Source organism: Giraffa tippelskirchi, chromosome 3 (genome assembly GCF_054371585.1).
Source record: "Giraffa tippelskirchi isolate mGirTip1 chromosome 3, T2T-mGirTip1v1.2.pri, whole genome shotgun sequence".
Lineage (NCBI taxonomy): Eukaryota > Metazoa > Chordata > Mammalia > Artiodactyla > Giraffidae > Giraffa > Giraffa tippelskirchi.
In genome coordinates, this window is record NC_137277.1 from 61,490,691 (window position 1) to 61,507,164 (window position 16,474).

Consider the following 16,474-nt stretch of genomic DNA (forward strand, 5'->3'; position numbering starts at 1 on the left):
CTTGTAAGTGGTCAACTTGGTAATAGATATGTTTATATAATTGTGACGGTATTTCTCTCTAAAACCTTTTAAATAGAGGCTCCAGTCACAAAAACCCAGACAACAAAAACTCTCTGACCTTTTTTCCCTCTTTCTACAACTCCACTCCTCATCACACTGAATATATCATTAAGATCTTTCAGTCTTCTTTAAAGCAATACTGTGGGGAAAATATATATATATATATAATATATATATTAGAATTACTTTGGTATATTGTTGTAAGAAAAAGATAGTGTATATAACCAGAGACTGTTAGTAGGACTTAATTGCATCAGAATTTTCTTTACTGAAGATGGGCCTATATCATTTCAGATAATCAGAAAAAAGTCAACCAGCATCAGAGGATTCTGGTTTATCCTTCCCTGTAGCAGAGGTCTGAAATTGTTTTTTGAAAGTTCCTTTCAGGCAAAGTCTTGATCCAATGTTCAAGGCAATTAAAGTGGCAAAATAAATGAAAATTTGTCTTATCTTACAAATGCAATGATTTATTCAAAGGCAATGTGTTAAGATGGCTATCAGTTAGAGAAGTTTTTCTGAGCCAAATGTTAGCCAGCCATCATAAGTCACCACCACCCTAAAGACAATGGCTCCTTCCCAAAGCAACCCACTCACGTCTCCACCTGCCAACTTGGAATGTGGTAGGTGCTTGGAGTTCCCTTCAAGGAAGAGACTGTATCACCTCTTGCAGATATTTCCATGGTTAATGTCTTCTGTAGCTGTTTTTACACTTTCTTTTTTTTTTTTTTTTTAACTTTACTCAGCAATTTATTAGTGATCTGTCCTTTTTTTTTTTTTTTATAAATTTATTTATTTTAGTTGGGGGCTAATTACTTTACAATATTGTAATAGTTTTTGCCATACATTGACATGAATCAGCCATGGGTTTACATGTGTTCCCCTTCCTGGACCCCCCACCCACCTCCCTCCCCATCCCATTCTTCTGGATCATCCCATTGCCCCGGCCCTGAGCCCTTGTCACATGCATCGAACATGGAATGGTGTTCTGTTTCACATATGATAATATACATGTTTCAATGCTGTTCTCCCAGAACGTCCCACCCTCACCTTCTCCCTCAGAGTCCATAAAATTGTTCCATGCATCTGTGTCTCTTATTCTGTCTCGCATATAGGGTTATCGTTACCATCTTTCAAATTCCATATATATGCATTAGTATACTGTAATGTTGTTTTTCTTTCTGGCTTACTTCACTCTGTATAATGGGCTCCAGTTTCATCCATCTCAGTAGAACCGATTCAAATGTATTTTTTTTTAATGGCTGAATAATATTCCATTGTGTATATGTACCACAGCTTCCTTATCCATTCGTCTGCTGATGGACATCTAGGTTGCTTCCATGTCCTGGCTATTGTAAACAGTGCTGCGATGAACATTGGGGTACACGCGTCTCTTTCAATTCTGGTTTCCTCGGTGTATATGCCCAGCAGTGGGATTGCTGGGTCATATGGCAGTTCTATGTTTTTACACTTTCACTCTATCTTAACTGGATAAATTTGTCTGCACACTTTGTGTCTCCATCAATTCCATCTGTCTTGCATACACAATATATTTTCAGCAATGAATGCAGTCATAGTACTTATCATTCACAGGTAACTTAACAAGACTCTGTTATAAGCATCCCTCTTGCTCAACCTCTGGAAAAAACACATTTGCAGTCCTTACTCTGCTCATTTTTCTTCAACAGAAACACATTTTTGCTTCTGTTTTATAGGTTTGTTTGTAAAAACTGAAAGCCTATCTTCAGGTAGCGAGCCAGGCTTTATGGTTCTAAACAGAATGCTTAAACTTTAATTACTTATTGATTTATTGATGTGACTTTTTCTTTTTCTTTTTTAAATTATGAAAGTATGATAGCACATATACAGGAGACTTGAAAAAAACAGAACAAGGTTTCATATGGTTTACACAACAGGGTGAACACAACAGTAGGATGCAAATTATATTCAAGCTTCCATAGACTATAAATTAGGAGACACTGGAACATATCCAGGGACATAAAACAAGGTGCCAAAATTTATGGTCTAAAGGTACTGAAATCATAGAGAGTCTGTTCTGTTATTATGGTGGAATTATTTTAGAAATCAATATCAAAAGATATCTGAAAATAACCCACATATTTTCAAGTGCAATGTGACATTTACCAAGAGAGATCTTTGACTTAGCCATTGACAGTTTCAATAAAGTTAGAGGTCTGAAAAAACACAGCAAATGATTGCAGAGAAGAAAGCATTTAATTGAGAAATTAATATCAAAGATACTTTAAATCTCCCATGTATTTGGAAGTTAAATGTCCACTTTTAAATGAAGTTAAAAAGTCAAAAGAAGGAAAATTAGAAAATATTTGTAACAATAAAAATAAAAGAGAATTTATCAGAATTTGTTGCATGAAGTCGAAGCTGCTGAATGCAAGTAAATACAATATGGAGCTCTGAATAAGGTATGACAACAAATAATGGATACTAACATAAAATTTTGTGAAATTTGATCAAAATCTGTATTTTAATACTGTATCTCATGTTAATTTCCTATTTTGATTTGTTTTTTTTACAACATAGCATTTCTTCATATTCTCAGAATTTGATTAGAATTTTCAAGTCTCATTCAATTTTTTAAAATCACTAAAATAATAAATTATTATTTTTTTATTTTTAGCAGTAATACTGGATGCTAAAATACATAGAACCATACCAAAGTTTTGAGTGAATATAAAAAAAATGAAAGAACCGATACTTGGGCAATTGCGTTTTTCAAAAAAATATCTGAATTTTAAAAAGTGATTACAGGTTTTTCTATTAAATGGTACTTTTAGTGATTGAGAATTGTATTTTCTGTAGACCAATCATGATACAATGATATTAAGAGAGTAATAGTTCCATAATCACAGTAGTAAAGTGAAAGTCATTCAGTTGTGTCCAACTCTTTGAGACCCCACAGACTCCAGGCCAGAATACTGGAGTGGGTAGCCATTCTCTTCTCCAAGAGATTTTCCCAACCCAGGGATCGAACCCAGGTGTCCCACATTGCAGGTGGATTCTTTACCAGCTGAGCCACCAGGGAAGCCGGTAAAGAGCCTGCCTGCAGTGAGGGAGACTTGAGTTTGATATCTGGGTTGGGAAGATCCCGTGGAGAAGGAAATGTGAACCCAATCCAGTATTCTTGCCTGGAGATCCCATAGATGAAGGAACCTGGCAGACTACAGTCCATAGGGTCTTGGAGTCAGATACGACTAAATGACTTCACTTTTTTTAATCGAAGTAGTAAAAGACATTTATTAGTTTTCACAATCAATAGCCAGACAAAAGATAAAAGACAATTATAATTGCAAGCCATAATGGAAACATGTTTAGTCTAATAATGTAAAATAATTACATACAATTTGGGGGGTTAAATAGCGTGATGTGCTAAGTGGAAGTGCATACATGCACACATTCTCATCAGCCAAGCCAGTCTATGTCTTTTGGTTGGTGCATTTAATCTATTTACATTTAAAGTAATTATTGATATGTTTGATCATATTACCATTTTCTTAATTGTTTTGGGTGTATTTTGTGTAGGTGTTTTCCTTCTCTTGTGTTTCCTGCTAGAGAAATTCCTTTAGATTTTGTTGTAAAGCTGCTTTGGTGGTGTTGAATTCTCTTAACGTTTGCTTGTGCAGAAAACTTTTGATTTCTTCATCAAATCTGAAGGAGAGTCTTGCTCAGTAGAGTATTCGTGGTTGTGGAGTCTTCCCTTTTCTGCCCTTTCATCATTTTAAATATGTCATGCAATTCCCTCCTGGCTTGTAGAGTTTCTGTTGAGAAATCAGCTTATAACCTTAAGGGAGTTCCCTTGTATATTGTTTGTCATTTTTCCTTTGTTGCTTTTAATATTTTATCTTTGTCTTTAATTTTCATCAGTTTGATTACTATTTGTCTCAGTGTATTTCTCCTTGGATTAATCCCACCTGGGACTCTCTGATTCCTGGACTTGGTTGACTATTTCCTTTCCCATGTTAGGGAAGTTTTCAGCTATTATCTCTTCAAACATTTTCTCAGGTCTTTTCTCTCTTCACCTTCTGGGACCTCTACAAGGTAAATTTGGTGTGTTTAATGGCCCAGAAGTCTCTTAGAGTGTCTTCTTCTTCTTTTTTTTTTTTCCATTCTTTTTTCTATATTCCGTTCATGGTACTAATTTCCACCATTCTGTCTTCCTTCCAAGTCGCTTATCGGTTCTTCTGCTTCAGTTATTCTGCCATTGATTCCCTCTAGTGCATTGTTCATCACTGTTTGTTTGTTCTTTAGTTCTTCTAGGTCTTTGGGAAATATTTCTTGATCATCTTCATTCTGTTTCCAAGATCCTGAATCACCTTCACTGTTATTGTTCTGAATTCTTTTCCTTCTTTGCCTATCTCCATTTAGTTCTTTTCTGTGGTTTTATCTTCTCTCTTCATCTGGGATACAATTTCTGCTCTTTCATTCTGATTAATTTTCTATAATGCAATTTTGGTTCTAGCCACTGTGGGATTATGGTTCTTTTTGCTTCTTCTGTCCGTCCTCTAGTAGATGACTCTAAGAGGCTTGTGTAAGCTTCCTGATTGGAGGGACTGGTGTGGGAAAAAGTGAGTCTTGCTCTGGTGGGCAGGGCCATGCTCAGTAAACTTTAATCCAATTATCTGCTTATGGGTGGGGTGGCACTCCCTCCCTGTCAATTGTTTGGCCTGAGGTGACCCAGCTCTGGAATATATAGGTTCTGTGGTAGGGTTAATGGTGATCCTCAAGAGGACTTAAGCTAAAGGTCAGCTTCCAGGACTGCTTCAGCCAGTGACCCTGTCCCCACGGCAAGACCCTGCCAACCTACACCTCCACAGGAGACCCTCCAATACTAGCAGGTATGTTGGTTCAGTCTCCTGTGGAGTCACTGCTCCTTTTCCTGGGTCTTTTTGCATACAAGATTTTGTTTGAGCCCTCCAAGAGTGGAGTCTGTTTCACCCAGTCTTGTGGAAGTCCTATAATCAAATCCTGCTGGCTTTCGAAGTCAGAATACCTGGGGATTCCCAGGCCCTTTACCTGATCCCCAGGCTAGGAAGCTTGATATGAAGCTCAGAACCATCACAACAGTGGAAAAACATCTTTGGTATTATTATTCTCCAGTCTGTGGGTCGTCTACTGAGCAGTTATGGGATTTGATTTTATTGTGTTTGCACCCTTCCTACCATCTTATTGCAGCTTCTTCTTTGCCTTTAGATAAGGAGTATCTTTTGTTTGTGGGTTGCAGCATCCTTCTCTGGATGGTTAGTCAACAGCTAAATGCGATTTTGGTGGTCTTGCAAGAGGAGATGAGAGCACATCCTTCTACTCCACCATCTTGAACCAGAAGCCTATTGATGCAAATTTTATTAAAAGAAAAACTATTTAATAAGCATGAAAAATAAGTGATTAGTTTTATACATATATATATGAATATTATATAATATTATAATACATATATGTTTCTCTGTGTAAGTTTATATGCAAGAAAGACCTTTGTGCCAATGCACATTTGATGTGTTACACTTTACAGGGAAATGTTTCCAATGGATGAATCTAATAACTACCAACCCTTTAAAGTTACACATAATACAGATCACAGTAAATGTCAACTCTAACATTGCACACATTCTGAGAGTAAGTGCAGAGTTATCTGACTTTGCAGTGCTCAGTCACAGTTGTGGCTAATGGATACATGAGATATTTTGGCATTTTTGCAGCTGCTGATCATGACATCAAGCTCTTTAAATTTCCAGGGTTTGTTTCTAATGGTATCAAGCTATATAAAACCAGAATCAGTTGCCCAGAATTAGTCTATCTTATTGATCCTGGTCCTAGTCTAATAACATTGATTGTTTTTTATTTCTGTCTTTTTTTCTCTTAAATAAAATATATTATATACAGAGAATAGGTTGTAGAGTAGACCCTATCAGTTGCCCATTTTAAATCTGTCCACATTTCTGCCTTCATTGGCAGAGTACTTATTTTGTTAAGGTGGCCTCTCTCAGTAAATATGACTACTCAATGGGAAAAGCCCAAGATCATCATTGTAATCTCATACCACTTATAAGTGACTAACTTAGAGGCAGTTGTGTGACCTTGTTCAGGCTAAAGAGATGAGAAACTCATGAAAGGCATTCATAGGAAATGTTCTCTTGCTCTTAAAAAGAGGTATAAGGGGGAGACAATACTATTTCTAGTCATTGACATGCCTGGGTATATTGCCTGGAACTTCTGATGAAGCAAAACCCACAAAGGAAGACAGAGACACAGAGAACTGAGGTCAGAGCCCTGATGCACCCTGCCTGGAGCCTTCCTTACATATATGGCTTGCATTGTGAGATAATAAATCTTAAATTTAAGTTGACCAGGTACTGGTTTTCTGCCAATGTAGCCAAGAGGATGTTTGGAGGAGCTTATTTCCAATTTTACATGGACAGGTGCTTAGTCCTACCAGCCAAGGTGCCTAGTCTTCAGAGTGGAATGAACCATTGCCTCATCCAATTTCTCTTGAAACTTTGTGCAAATATCCTGCTATTTATCCTATTTACTGGTACATCTTTATGAATTTGCCTGCTTATGGTTTCAGACAAATTCACATTACAAATTTTCTTACAGAAGAGTCAGATATATTCCAGAAATAGTACTAGGAACAAGACTCAATAAAATATTTACCAGCAAAGAAGATGCATTCCTGTGCACATTGGTTTATCAGCAAATATGCTGTGAGAATTAGAGGTAATACAGTAGAATGGATATGTGTGAACGTTATGAAACCAGCAAAAGGGACTATAAAAACTAAGTCTCAGTGCATACACACAGTTAAAGTCACATATGATGGCAAATATAAATGACACAAGAACTGAAGATTCAGTGTTGGGGTAGGAGGGTATCAATACTAAAATTAGATTGATTATATTCTTTGCAGCCAAAGATGGGCAAGCTGTATACAATAAGTAAAAACAAGAACTGGAGCTGACTGTAGCTCATATCATGAACTACTTATTGCAAAATATAGGCTCAACTTGAAGAAAGTAGGGAAAACCACTAGACCATTCAGGTATGACCTAAATCAAATCCCTTATGATTATACATGGAGGTGATGAATAGATTCAAGGGATAAGATCTGGAAGACAGAGTGCCTGAAGAACTATGGATGGAAGTTCATAACATTATACAGGAGGTAGTGACCAAAACTCTCCCCAAGAAAAAGAAATGGAAGAAGGCAAAGTGGTTGTCTGAGGAGAACATACAAATAGCTGACAAAAGAAAAGATGCTAAAGGCAAAGGAGACAGGGAAAGATACACCCAACTGAATGCAAAGTTCCAGAGTATATCAGGGAGAGATAAGAAAGCCTGCTTAAGTATGCAATGCATAAATAGAGGAAAGTAATAGAATGTGAAAGACTAGAGATATCTTCAAAAAAAGTGAAGATACCAAGGGAATATTTCATGCAAACATGGGCACGATAAAGGACAGAAACAGCAAGGACCTAACAGAAACAATTAAGAAGAGGTGGCAACGATACACAGAATAACTCTACAGAAAATATCTTAATGACTTGGAAAACCATGATGGTGTGGTTACTCACCTAGAGCTAGACATACTGGAGTACGAAGTCAAGTGGGCCTTAGGAACTATTGCTATAAACAAAGCTAGCGGAGGTGTTGGAATCCAGCTGAGCTACTTAAAATCCTAAAAGATGATACTGTGAAAGTGCTGCTCCAAATATGCCAGCAAATTTGGAAAACCACAGGACTGGAAAATGTCAGTTTTTATTCCAACCCCAAAGAAAGTCAATATCAAAGAATGTTCAAACTACTGTACAAATGTGCTCACTTCACATGCTAACAAGGTAATGCTCAAAATCCTTCAAGCTAGGCTTAAACAATACATGAGACAAGAACTTCAGATGTACAAGTTGGATTTTAAAAAGGCAGAGGAACCAGATATCAAATTGCCAACATCTGTTGGATCAGAGAAAAAGCAAGGGTATTCCAAAAAACAATCTGCTTCACTGACTACACGAAAGCCTTTGGCTCTGGATCACAACAAACTGTGGAAAAGAGATGGGAATACCAAAGTATCTTACCTGCCTCCTGAGAAACCTGTATGTAGGACAAGAAGCAACAGTTAGAAACAGACATGGAACAATGGACTGGTTCGAAATTGGGAAAGGAGTACCTCAAGCCTGTATATTGTCACCCTGCTTATTTAAATTATATGCAGATTCCTGTGCCATGCTGAGTCTCTCCGTCATGTCTGACTCTTTGTGACACTATGGACTGTGGCCCGCCAGGCTCCTCTGTCCATGGGGATCCTCCAGGTAAGAATACTAGAGTGGATTGTCATGCCCTCCTCCAGGGGATCTTCCCAACCCAAGGATTGAACCCAGACCTCCTGCATTGCAGGCAGATTTTTTACCTTCTGAGCTACCAGGTAAGCCCAAGAATACTTGAGTGGGTAGCCTATCCCTTCTCCAGGGGATCTTCCTGACCCAGGAATCAAACCAGGATCTTCTGAAATGCAGGCACATTCTTTACCAGCTGAGCTACCAGAGAAGCTCGTATTCAGAGTATGTCATGCGAAATGCCAGGCTGGATGAATCACAAGCTGGAATGAAGATTGTCAGGAGAAATATCAACAACTTTAGATATGCAGATGATATCATTCTAATGGAAGAAAGCAAAGAGGAACTAAAAAGCCTCTTGATGAAGGTGAAAAAAAGACAGTGAACAAGCTGGCTTAAAACTAAACAGCCAAAGTAGTAAGATCACAAAATCACATAAAGTCCCATCAATTTATGGCAAATAGAATGGAAAAACGTGGAAAGAATGACAGTTTATTTTCTTGGACTCCAAAATCACTGGAGATGGTGGCCGCAGCCACAAAATTAAAAGATGCTTGCTCCTTGGAAGAAAAGCTATGAGAAACCTAGACAGCCTAAGAAGAGACATTACTCTTCCAACAAAGATCCATCTAGTTGAACTATTGTTCTTCCAGTAGTCATGTACGGATATGAGAGTGGACTGTGAAGAAGACTGAGCACTGAAGAATTGATTCTTTCAAATTGTGATGCTGGAGAAGATTGCTGAGATTCTCATGGACTGCAAGGAGATCAAACCAATCAATCCTAAAGGAAATCATCCCTGAATATTCATTGGAAGGATTGATGCTAAAGCTGATACTCCAATACTTTGGTCACCTGAAGAGAGGAGCTGACTCATTGGAAAAGATCTTGATGCTGGGAAAGATTGAGGGCCGGAGGAGAAGGGGGCGATAGGGGATGAGATGGTGGGATGGCATCACTGACTCATTGGACATGAGTTTGAGCAAACTCCAGGAGATAGAGAAGGACAGGGAAGCCTGACATGTTGTGTTCCATGGAGTTGCAGAGAGTTGAACCCAACTTAGTGACTGAACAACAAGAAAGGTTAAGCCTTGACTTTTTGCGGCTACAAGAAATTAAAGAGGAACAAAAAGAACACATCCTTCTTGAGGGTGAGCAAAAGGAATTCTATATCATATAAGAATCTGGTCCTCTCCAGGAAAGCCTGACTGTTTGGCTTATGGAAATGAAGGTCAGTACCATCTGTCTCTACCACTATCACTTAGCCCTTCAGAATATTAATTTTCCTCTACTTCTGAGCAACCACAACGGTCTCATGAAGTGGACTCAGCTCTGTTTTGCCATGTGCTCAGCTCTGTTTTGCTTTCTCTTTCTCAACTGATAAACTGTGAGTTTATTCTCACAAGATCTGCCTTGCTACTGCTATGATTTCAAGGTTGATCTGTTTCATTTAAGATATCTGTACTTATAGCACACATTCTTGGACTGTGGGTCTGGTATTTTGCCTGTATACTCAAAGCCTCCTAGCTTTCTCCCTCATGCAGTCAGTTCCTCTTGACAATGCCTTTATGATGTCTTTCTCATTTGTACTTTCCTCTGTACTGGTATAATGTATAGGAATCTCAAACCCAATATATTCAAAACTAAAACCATTCTTCTCATCCTTTGGCTTAGACTTACTCTCCAAATTAAAAAACATAAGAAAGGGCTATAATTAGTCCTTCTTTTTATCTATAATTTACCAACTCTGTATCATTAAAGCCACAAGGAAATTTTATTAGGGCATTTTTGTCCTAACCTGACATTTTTAATGTCAGGTTTAATCTAAACTCAGTGACAGATCAAGATAGGATTCAAAGTTCAAGTTGAACAGAATGTCCTAATAATGTGATCAGAAGAGCTGCATTCTGCGTTTTGGTTCATGTCAGACATCTAATGAATGTGTGTAAAATCAACCAGAAGACAGAAAGCATGAAGGAATATCAGTTTGGAATAAAGAGGCCTGGATATAGTAACTCTGCCTTGCTAGATTACAGCCTTGAACTAAAGAAACAGTCAATAGGTAATGGGTTCTATACAGGGTACTGTACTAATAAGTAATTTACCTGCCTCATGAGTGAGATGGATGCTATCATTTGCCCCTATATTGCAGGTAAAAATCCTGAGGATTAGCATAATTTTTCCAAGGCCACACAGTTAAATTTTGGATTCAGTATTCAAACCCAGTTCCCCCAGACTCCAAAGCTAGCTTCTTAATACTATACTGTATTTACTTTATCCCTATGATCCCGAGTTTTATCCATAAAAGAAATCCAAGTGCTTATTTTAGGCTTAGTGTAGTGGATAAGTTATACTGTACAAGGAAGGTACCACCCTGTATGACACTGAGGAACAATTAATCTAAATAGTAGGAACCCCATGGCTCATTGCTTGGCTGTGTTTTGCTGATTTCCATAATTGATTTTCATTTCAATTCCTTTGTTAAAGCTCTATTTTGTATCTCTTTCAAGGTTTTCCAATTTTCTTTCTGTTTAATTCTTCCTTTATATTTAGGCTTTTGGTTTACTTTATTTAAGTTACTTGATTATAGTCCAGCCTATAAGACCCTCCATAAGCCTGTCATTCCTTTTTATACATAGTCATTATTGCATGCCTGGACCACAGTAGCAATTTACCTAATAGCTAATGAACAAATCAATGATTTTTGTCATTTACATATTAACTTACCTCTTCTAAAAGACAGAGCTTTTTAAACTGCATCATTCTGTACATGGTAGGAAAGCACAGGATATATTCAGAGCCTGTTGCTTCTTGCTTTTTTTTACTCAATAAGGAATATATAATTAACCAAGGTCTATGAACCCCTGATTTCACACACTTGTGTCTCCCTCTAACATTTTTGAGGGCCTTCTTTTCTGTAGGGTACTCTGTTAGGTATCGAGGCTACAAATGTTAATAAAATAAGATCTCTGCCATTAGGATGTACGTACTCAATTTTGTAGGGAAAATATAATAAATTAAAATAACTACTATTCATAGGGTTCTATAAAGGGCACAACGGTGGTGGATGGGAAGGAGAAGGGACAGGTAAGAGCAGGATCACAGAAGGTGCTAGAGAGCTAATCTAAAGACTCTCTTGAGGAAAATTGTGCATTCTCAACCATTTACTGTTGAGAAGTACAGGGTATGTATATAGAGATGTTTGCTATGTAATGGCAGGGGCACTTGCTCTGCCATGGAATGCCTCATTGAATTTCTGTGGAAGTTTTGATAATGCATCAAGTCATTCCAGAAAAAAAAAAAATGTCAGTATTCAAATAAGAAACAAGGCACTTTCACTGAGTAATAACTACATTTAATACCTCACAGTAATTAAGCAGTTCCATAGCCTATAACTGAGTTAGAACACAACTTACTGCATGTATTTCTCACGATTTTCTGAAGCTTAGAGCATTTCCAAAAGACATATTTCTTTGGGGATTTGGAGGTTAATGGGAATTGATTTAAAAGGTACTATTTCCATCAGGATTTTTCCTATAATAAATTAACTAAGACAGCATGAATATATGTCTAAAAGACCTAGACAATAACCAAAACTCAGCAAGATAGTTTAGTGAGAAATGCCCCAGATTCAGAACCCAGATCCAGGATCCCTGACTCCAGTCTGTCATTTGCTTCTTCTGTTGACTCAGAGGGCTTAGATTTTTAAAATATGTTAATAAATATTTGTAAAGTGAATGAATTAATGGATGAATGTAAGATAAGGATAGTAATACTTGCACCATCTACTTCACAAGAGTTTTAAACAAGGTAATTAATTATACATTTGAGAAAATAAAATGTTTCAAGACATTTGCATTCCAACTTTTAAATTCATAGTGATAAATATCACTGTCAGGATTTAATTGTTCGTTGTTCAGTCACTCAGTCATGTCCAACTCTTTGCTTCTCTTTGGACTGCAGTACACCAGGCTTCCCTATCTTTCATTTTGTTCTGGAGTTTGCTGAAACATAACCATTGGGTTGATTATTACATCCAACCATCCCATCCTCTATCATCTTCTTCTCCTCCTGCCAGCAATCTTTCTCAGCATCAGGGTCTTTTCCAGTGAGGCTCTTCACATCAGGTGGCCAAAGTATTGGAGCTTCAGCTTCAGCATCAATCCTTCCAATGAATATTCAGGGTTGATTTCCTTCAGAATTGATTGGTTTGATCGCCTTGCTGTCCAAGAGATTTTCAAGAGTTCTTTCTAACATCCCATTTCAAAAACATCAGTTCTTAAATGCTCAGCCTTCTTTATGGTCCAACTGTCACATCCATACATGACTACTGGAAAAACCATAACTTTGACTAGATGGACCATTGTCGGCAAAGTAGTATCACTGCTTTTTAATATGCAGTGTAGGTTTGTTATAGCATTTCTTCCGAAGAGCAAGCATCTTTTAATTTCATGGCTGTAGTTATCATCTGCAGTGATTTTGGAGCCCAAGAAAATAAAGTCTGTCACTGTTTACATTTTGTCATTTGTCATTAATTCATTTCCATCTATTTGCTATGAAGTGATGGGACCAGATGCCATGATCTTCATACCTTGAATGCTGAGTTTTAAGCCAGCTTGTTTACTCTTCTCATCTACCTTCATCAAGAGGCTTTTTAGTTCCTCTTTGCTTTCTGCCATTAGGGTGGTGTCATCTGCATACCTGAGGTTTTTCTCCTGTCGATCTTGATTCCAGCTTGTGATTCATCCAGCCCAGCATTTTTCATGATCTATTCTGCATGTAAGTTGAATAAGCAGGTCAGCAATATGAAGCCTTGACATACTCTTTTCCCAATTTCGAACCAGTCCATTGTTCCATGTCTGGTTCTGTTTCTTCTCAAGCTGCATACGGGTTTCTCATGAGGCAATAAGGTGGTCTGGTATTCCCATCTCTTTAAGAATTTTCCACAGTTTGTTGTGATCTACACAGTCAAAGGCTTTAGCATAGTAAGTGAAGCAGGATTTCAGAGTCTGGGAATATACTGATTCTTTCATCATACAAATTTGTCCTTGACCAGAAGAGAAGAAATATTAACCTGAACCATAGGTGTTATACTGCATTTCTATTAAATAATTAGCTGGTTAAGAACTACAACAATCTAGCCTCCCAATGAACCAGATTTAAAAGAAAATTTAGAAGTTGTAAGTAATGGAAAGTTTTCAGTGACAATGAAGTAATGACAAATAATCATAATAATCCTTATATAGATATATTTCACATATACTCAATAACTTTAATTCTCATATTTGATTATGTACACATAAAAGACTATTTCTTTAAAGAATGGTGTTCACTGTTTTCAGAGAAGTATTGTATAGTGGACAAAGCATATGCTTTGGGATAAAAGAGATTTGATGTACCAGCTGCATAACCTAAGGAACAGAATTTCTAAACTCCAAGCCACAATTTCCAGCCACTGATGGAATGAATGTAACGTTTCATGCCTAATGGTTATACAGTGTTATAAGAATTAAATACAAATTTTATAGCATCTGTCAAAGAGTGGGCCATCAGAAATGTGAGATCTCACCTCCTCAACCCTACTGTAATTGGTAGAGTAGGATCCTTCTTCCATATCATTTGCCATGATAATGCTGTAAGAGGAGACTCATAATTTCTAGAAACTCAGTGTGCAAAGGGAAGGTGTACAAAGGCTATTTACCTTGGCTATTTCTATTCTTTCAGTGCTGCTTCTTTGAAGAATTTTCCTGAAATGTTGAATCTTACACAAAATCCTTTCACTGACTTACTTCCAAAGTTATTTGTGTGTGTGTGTGTGTGTGTGTGTGTGTGTGTGACTTGACTTCAAATCAGTATATATATGCACCATTTATTATGACAATATAAAAGTTCACACAACATTTTGCTTCCTAATCCCCAGCCTCATATTCCCCTTCCCTCCCTTATTATCCCTTTACTCTGTTTTTCCTGGGTAAAACATTACAGTGAAAGAAACTAAGTATATACAATAAAAATTAAATCAAAAGACAATCTCCCTCTTTCATACTCAATATGTTCACTTTTGGGAAGATTTTTTTCACATCCTAGCAAATCCCAGCCCACCAGTTATTTCAATTCTCTGTGCTACCACTGTTTCTTAACATTTGGCACATATAATATACAATTATTTTTCACATGTCCATTTTTCTCACATACTGAGAGATCTTTAACCATGATGTCCACAGAAATTGGCACAGGCATTCTATAGGCATTATTGCTGCAAGTGAATGAATGAACATATGTATTTTTCCTGACTCTGTTTTACTATCTTGTGGAAATGGATGTTGGCAAGATACTAAGTTAGATTCCCTGCAGTTTAGTGTGGAGAAGACCTGGGTTCTCCATATGCCACATACCCTGTCTTCTTGCTACATCATCTCTGTTTTTAGACTGCTTGGCCATGGATGCCTCCACATTGGGAACTCTGACTGAAAAGGAGGACTTTGGCTTCTTTACAACACTGGCTTTGCCTGCATGCTGGCTGCTGGTGCTTTTTTGTGAAGTGCTTTTACATACAGCATGTCACTGAATTTACAAAGGAGTTATAGGATCTTGGAGGGAAAAAATCCCAGGAGAAATAATGACATTATTTCCTCTATAGTGTGTTTACCTTGGCACGCAAGAATAACAGATGAGAGGTAGAGAGCCAACCTTCAGCCTACAGAAAGAATGCGTTGCTTTTTGTGCAGTCAACAGACGTTGTAGTAGTCCTATTTATCTTTGTTTCTCATGGTCCCTTCCGAGTGAATGAGTGGAAAAAGTATGTTGAAAACCTTCACTGAGAGACATGGGTCACCCACTAACAGAGAACATGAGCTGGGTTTAGACCATCATGAGAAAGGTTAGTTTTACCCTACTGATGATATTTATAGTAACAGGAAGTTTATATCTCTTAAATCTTATTTATTTTTTCCCCATTCTACTCGTCCTCTTCTTTTCCCTCTTCTCCCTTGTTTTTGTATTGCCACCATCATCAATACCACCACATGATTTTATTCGTGCTCTTCCTTCCAGACCTATCTAGCTAATACTTATGCTTACTCACTCTTCTAGCTCAAATGTCCCTTCTCTTACCTTCCTCATATCCTCCGTTGTGCTAAAATAGCATTCGTTTGTTAGTCATATAGTACTTAATGCTAGTATTCCCTATTTAGTTGACTGACTGCTCACCTAATTCAAAGACAAGTGTTATTGTTATAAAACACACTATAACCTTTCAAAACTGAACCAGGAAGAAATAGAAAATATTAACAGACACATCACAAGCACGGAAATCAAAACTGTAATCAAAAATCTTTCAACAAACAAAAGTCAAGGACCAGATGGCTTCACAGCTGAATTCTACCAAAAATTTAGAGAAGAGTGAACACCAATCCTACTCAGACTCTTCCAGAAAATTTCAGAGGATGGTAAACTGCCAAACTCATTCTATGAGGTCACCATCACCCTAATACCAAAACCAGACAAAGATGCCACAAAAAAAAAAAAAGAAAGAAAACTACAGGCCAATATCACTGATGAACATAGATGCAAAAGTCCTCAACAAAATTCTAGCAAACAGAATCCAACAACATGTTAAAAAATCATATACCATGACCAAGTGGGCTTTCTCCGAAGGATGCAAGGATTCTTCAGTATTCACAAATCAATCAATGTGATACACCACATTAACAAATTGAAAGATAAAAACTATATGATTATCTCAATAGATGCACAGAAAGACTTTGGCAAACTTCAACACCCATTTTTTATAAAAACCCTCCAGAAAGCAGGAAAAGAAGGAACATACCTCAACATAATAAAAGCTATATATGGTAAACCCACAGAAAACATTATCCTCAATGGTGGAAAATTGAAAGCATTTCCCCTAAAGTCAGGAACAAGACAAGGGTGCCCACTCTCACCACTACTATTCAACATGGTTTTGGAAGTTTTTGCCAAAGCAATCAGAGCAGAAAAAGAAATAAAAGGAATCCAGATTGGAAAAGAAGAAGTAAAACTCTCACTGTGTGCAGATG

General features: G+C 37.3%; 1 protein-coding gene and 1 long non-coding RNA gene across 2 annotated transcripts in view; one reads left to right on the plus strand and one right to left on the minus strand.

The window, feature by feature from the left end:
• The window catches only part of CA10 (carbonic anhydrase 10 (inactive)), an 859,345-nt gene that overhangs the window by 524,834 nt on the left and 318,037 nt on the right, over positions 1 to 16,474 (plus strand). The window lies entirely within an intron of this gene.
• Positions 3,380 to 8,294, minus strand: LOC145540797 (uncharacterized). Its single transcript, XR_014078553.1, has 2 exons — positions 8,160 to 8,294; positions 3,380 to 5,417 (listed from the first exon to the last, which is right to left on the minus strand). It is a non-coding gene; the product is annotated as an uncharacterized LOC145540797 (long non-coding RNA).